Here is a 6,208-nt window from a genome sequence, read left to right as displayed (position 1 = left end):
TATCTGCATAGACACATAGAGAATTAAATACCATGTTCTGAACTTTCATTTTTATCTCATTTTGTTAGAAACAAAACACAAAAATTGTTAAACTAGGCCACTTAAATTTTATACATGAAATGTAAAAATTCCAAAACTCAGGTCATGAATATATAATCATAAGATTATATTCAGTCTATATTTTAAAACATTTGGTCCACAAACCACACACAGTATGGCCATTTGGTAATACATTTGTCAACAAATCATCCTTTTTCTTACATGATTTAAAGTAAATTGATTAACATGTATTACTTAGTAAATGAGGAAAAGGTTGAAAAATTATGATAGCTATTAGTAGTCAGTGATATAAAGTAAGATATTTTTACTTATTTTCTTATTTCTCACACATGCAGAAATGACAAAATCTTCACCAGTATTCTTAAAGAGGGGGTGGGAAGAATTATTAATGACTACACACAGTTAATGAATCAAAAACATGTTCCTTAAAGGAACACCTTTAAGCTGGTGAGGAAAGGATAAATTAGGAGTTTGGGATTAGCAGAAACAAACTATTACATATAAAATAAATAGCGAGGTTGTACTGTATAGCACAGGGAACAATATTCAATATCCTGTAACAAACCAGAATGGAAAAGAACATTTTTATATTTATATATATATATATATATATCTGAATCACCTGGCTGTACACCAGACACTAGCACAACAGTGTAAATCAACTATACTTAATTAAAAAAAAAGTGAAACACCTTTACCTGGAGGATAAGTTCCCAATTCCTTATCCCAGTGTGCAAGACCTTTTATGATCACAGACACAGAGCCTCTCCGGTCTCATCTCATGCCCCTGTCCGTCTAGACATCATGTGACCTGGGCACGTTGGTTCATCTTACAGTTCCCTGTGCACAGCATGGTTGGTGTTCCCTTCCCTCTCACCAATCTGCCTGAAAAAATCTGATCCATCTCTCGGGTTCCAGGTCCCATATCACCTGCTCTGTAGAACCTTCCAAGCAGAATTAATTCTTCCTCTATTCTCATAGAAGCTTATATATTCTGTTCCAGCTGCTTATCTCTCTGTTCCTTACTGGAGGTGTCTTCCTCATATTCTCAGTACAACACGCTGCTAGGCTTTCAGGAGAAAGATTTGGTACATACAGATGTTTTGGTTGGTTCTGTGAGTCTTGATAATTTTTTTAATGTTGTAGATCATAACATCTAAAACCTTTACGATGACTATTAAAAGGAACCTTTACAAGGTGTGTTTGGCACGCACTTCTGAGATGGACATGAGCCCTTCTGCAGTGTTACTTGTTAATGGCCAACCGCCCCTGACAGTATCCCACAGATGTCAGATGTCCCGGGATGGGCACCGCATGACATGTGCATGTTCCCTCTGTAGACTTTTTCCTTTCTGCTGAGGCTCTTATATGGTTGATGGGGAGCAAATAAAGGAGGGGGGGAGGTGATTGTAGACTGAAGTGGCTGAGATGAGCCGAGAGCTGGGCATTCAGTAGGGTGCAGAGGAGCAGAGGTGTGAACAGACCCACCCGAGGGGGGCAGGTGGTTAGAGACTTGGAGATGGGTCAGATCTGAGCTGCGGAAAGATGGGATAGAGAGCTGAGGGAGAAAGCGGGGAGAGCTTGGGGCACTAACAGCCAAGATTAAAATAAAGGAAGAAACTGGATCCACCCAGTTAGAATCCACAAAGTAACCTTCATGAGTTCCTTCGTCAGGAAACATTGCCTTTTAAATGTCGCCTGCACCATGAGATGCTTCTCCGGATTGACTTTGTCATGGCCCGGCTGTACTGGAACAGCATCTGCAATGTTTGCTCCAGTAGGAGGAGGGCGGCTGCCCTGCGTGTGCGTGACTGAAGTAGTGACCATCTCGTGTGGCCTGTTGACAGTTGCAATAACCATAAGTGAGGTTTGAAGCATCTCTAATGATTTTAAAAATCATCCCACCTCTGGAAATCTAGTGACAGGTTTGGCATAGTTAAAATCTGATTTTTTTGATAGAGGACGTTGTCATAACCAGAATGTGATCTAACAGCTGCTGGCAGTTCTTTAAGAGACGTATTTTAGAAGTAGGTATTTACATGAACAGACTTGGTAAGAGTACTTATATTTTGATAAAATGTTTGACTGGAAACTCAGTTTACATGGGGGCTGCTTTAAGGTGCTGAGCACGTCTTGGAGTAGTAGAAATGTTCCAGTTATAGTTAGTACTGCAAACAGTGTGTCTGTTTTCCTTTCTAGGTCCTGGTTAGATAACAACAGGGAAAGTGCTGTTAAAAAGTTGAAGAACAGTTTGCCGCTTAGAAAAGAACTAGATCGTTTAAAAGATGAACTGTCCCATCAGCTGCAGCTCTCAGACATCAGGTAATGAAGAAGAGAAAACCTAATTTAGAGAGTAAAATAAGCATGTGGGTAAAGGTTTCTAACAGTTAAATATTTGCATCCTTAATTATTCTGATAACTAAATATTCTTCAGTTACCTTTTTATGAAAACAGTCAAATGTTTATTTAAGAAAACTGTTAGGAATTTCTTGTTTAAAATAGTGAAGTAAGGTTCTGATACTGACATTTTTAGCATAATAATTGTGGCTTTTTACATAATAAGTTTGTAAGAAAATATACTTTTCCATATGCACATAATGTATAAAAAATAATTATTTCCCCATCATGTAAGATTGGTATTCAAGTTTAAAAAGAGAAAGGGAGAGAAAAAATGTTGTATTCTTTGGTTCTGTGTTACATAGCATGACTTTTTTTCTTATTTTTAATTGAGGTATAATTGACATAACAATTAGGGTGTATTACATAATAATTCATTGCTTATATACACTGCAAAATGATTACAGTAAGTCTAGTTAATATCTGTCACCATACATGGTTACAAAAATTTTTTTTCTTGTGATGAGAACTTTTAAGATCTACTCTTTCAGACATTTTCAAAAATGTAATACCATATTATTATTTATAGTCACCATATAACATGACTTTTTAAGTAAGTTTTTATAAACTTAGAAATCACACATGCTGGTTTATTATAAAAATAGTTTTAACAGCTGTTATGACCCTAAGGAAGGGAAAAGGAGGGGTCAAGTGATTGTCATGCCCACTCCCCACCCCCAAGAGCCTTGAGATACTGTCATCTGGTCTAAGTGCTTAAATTTCTATTACTGTTCGCAGTAGCCTGTTTTGTTGTTTTCAACCCTTATAATCAAGACTTTTTCTTATATTGACCCAAATGACTATTTGGGCACCATGACCGCACCTTTCTCCTGTGCTTGCAGAGTACGGATAGTACTCATATGTTCTGTTCTTGTATACGCAAATCATAGTTGTCTAAGCTAATTCATACTTCACAGGAAAGCATTTACACTGGGGACGTGTAGAGTGTTTGTAGCCGCTCTCTTACCATCGCATCACTAGTTTTAGGCCAAGCTTTGGTTACAGGGGCTCTTCCACGATCTACTAACATAGCATTTTCTAACTGAAAACCAAATAAGATCCTTTTTAAGGATTTATAAAGTAAACAAATTAATATGCATGAAAATAACTTTTTATAAATAAATTTTAAAAGATCTGTCAAAGCAGACTGGGGTTAGGAAAATGAAAGGGTTTCTTAAACATAAACAGAAATAAACATTGTTTTACAATACAGTGGAGAAACTCCTCAGCTTAAATTCTTACCCTGGTAAATATCAGTAGCTATAACGCACATAAACAGAAGCTCTTCGGGGCCCTCAGTTTTTAAGAGTGCAGAGGGGTTCTGAGGCCAAAACGTTTGAGGACTGAGGACATGAGAGTTCTCCACTTACTGGGAAATTAACCAAGTCTCCAGCAAAAGGACGCATTGTGACTGATGACATTGGGGGTTAAAGGGAAAATATTAAAAGTCGTTTTCACTTTATTAGAAATGACATTCTTCAGAATTGCTGTTAGGACGAAGAAGGAACCTAAGTCTTTTTGAGAGTTTGTTTGAGTGCCTTACTCCTTACATTTGTTTCACCCTTTGATTTGCACTATCTGTGCTGTAGGTAATGTCCCCACTTTGCAAATATGACAGAGAAACCGTAGGAAGACTAGAAGCAGTTTGTTCAAGGCCACAGAACTAGTAAATCGCAGGATTACAGGTCAAAGGTGGGGTTTTCTGATACCACTGAATGCCCTTTACATGTACACAGCAGGACCCCTGTGATGTCGTTGGAACACCAAGTTCCACCTGGTCACTCAGATTTAATGTTCATCTGTGAAGTAAACAGATCACATGATGTCATACACTTGATCTTAGCCGAAAGGCCGAGAAGTGATACATGATGTCATAAAAATCACTTTCCCTCGAATATGATAAAAGGTAAACTATCTGGAATTCCTAATTGGAACTTAAATCTAAGACAGAATCATCATCATCAAACAATGTGGAGAAGAAAAAGATTGTTTTCCAAGTTTTTCCCATTTCAGCCTCTTATTTTAAAAGAGAAACATCGTGTGTTTACTAGTTCTAAATCTTTGGATAGCTGAATACAGTAGTAACATTTTTACCCTCTAGTAAACAAGTCATTTTCCATTTGGTTGCTTCTTGAGAAGTGAGTTCATTTGGAAGCGGCTCACTGAGTGAGTGAGTGTGCCGACTTGAGAGAGAACCTCTTCAGCTTTCATGGGGATCGGGCAGCTGGGGCTGAGCACAAGCCTCCCCCTGCGGGGACGCGGCCTCACGTGCTGTGTGCTCTGTTGGACCAGGTGGCAGAGGAGCTGGGGCATCGCGCATCGCTGTAGCCAGCTGCACAGTCTAGGCCGCCTAGCCCAGCAGAACTTGGAAACACTGAAAAATGCAAAAGGTAAATGATTTCCATTTGCTCTTTTTTTTTCCCCTTCAATTTTTATGAAGTATAGTCAGTTTACAATCTCGTGTCAATTTCTGGTGTACAGCACAATACTTCAGTCACATAGGAACATACAGATGTTCATTTCCATATTCTTTTTCACCATAAGTTACTACATGATACTGAATATAGTTCCTTGTGCTATACAGCATGAACCTGTTTATCTATTTTACATTTATTAGTATCTGCAAATCTTGAACTCCCAGTTTATCCCTTCCCACTCCCTTCCTCCCCTGGTAACCATAAGTTTGTTTTCTGTGTCTGTGAGTCTGTTTCGGTTTTGTAGATAAGTTCGTTTGTCTCTTTCTCTCTCTTTTTTTTTAGATTCCACATGTAAGTGATACTGTATGGTATTTTTCTTTCTCTTTCTGGCTTACTTCACTGAGAATGACATTTTCGAGGGACATACATGTTGCTGCAAATGGCATTTTATTATTTTTTATGGCTGAGTAGTCTTCCATTGTATAATATACCACATCTTCTTTATCCAGTCATCTGTTGATGGACATTTAGGTTGTTTCCATGTCTTCACTTTTTTTTTAATGGAGAGACTGGGGATTGAACCCAGGACCTCATGCATGCTAAGCATGTGCTCTACCAGTGAGCTCTACTCTCCCCTCCATTTGCTTTTAAAATATATCTCCCTTAACTGCTATACACATCTGTCAATTTTAAAGGAAGACCAAGTGTTAGAAGTCTGTATAGACATGACTTTATCACAGCTGAATTTTTAAATCTGTTACTCTGCCTTTAAGCTTATACCAAATTTAATCCTGAATTTGTATACTAAATTTCAGTATTTGCACAGTGCTAAAAGAATGAAGCCTGTATGGACAGTGACCAGAGGGTTTGTGCTTTATTATCAGGATGTACAGTAATATTCACAGACTGGTCCGGGGTGAGTGCAGTGGGCCACGTGATGCTAGGAACCGTGGATGTCCATCATCACTGGACAAAGGTAAGAAAAAGCTCTGAAAGCAAAAAAAAAATCTCTGATTTGTCATCAACAGACTTGTGTTTCAAACTAGTATGTGCTAATATGTCAGTGAACTGAAAAAAATTTGTAATCATAGTTTCAGCTGTTTGTAGATCAGATGTTTAATTTTACATGATTAGAATTCTTAGAGGACTAATTTTTTTTAAGTCCATTTTTATTTGAAATTTAATAGTCTTTTCTGAAGGGCAACTTTTTTTTTTACATTTTTTTATTGATTCATAATCATTTTACAGTGTTGTGTCAAATTCCAGTGTTCAGCACAATTTTTCAGTCATTCATGGACATATACACACTCATTGTCCCATTTTTTTCTCTGTGA

At 37.6% G+C, this 6,208-nt stretch overlaps 1 long non-coding RNA gene across 1 annotated transcript; it reads left to right on the top strand.

Moving 5' to 3' along the window:
• The first annotated feature begins 2,265 nt into the window (after positions 1-2,265).
• Positions 2,266-5,833, top strand: LOC140691443 (uncharacterized). The gene is made up of 3 exons (XR_012067065.1): positions 2,266-2,382; positions 4,750-4,847; positions 5,759-5,833. It is a non-coding gene; the product is annotated as an uncharacterized lncRNA (long non-coding RNA).
• Positions 5,834-6,208: the final 375 nt, after the last annotated feature.

Source organism: Vicugna pacos, chromosome 35 (genome assembly GCF_048564905.1).
Source record: "Vicugna pacos chromosome 35, VicPac4, whole genome shotgun sequence".
Lineage (NCBI taxonomy): Eukaryota > Metazoa > Chordata > Mammalia > Artiodactyla > Camelidae > Vicugna > Vicugna pacos.
This window is presented reverse-complemented; position numbering and strand designations above follow the sequence as displayed.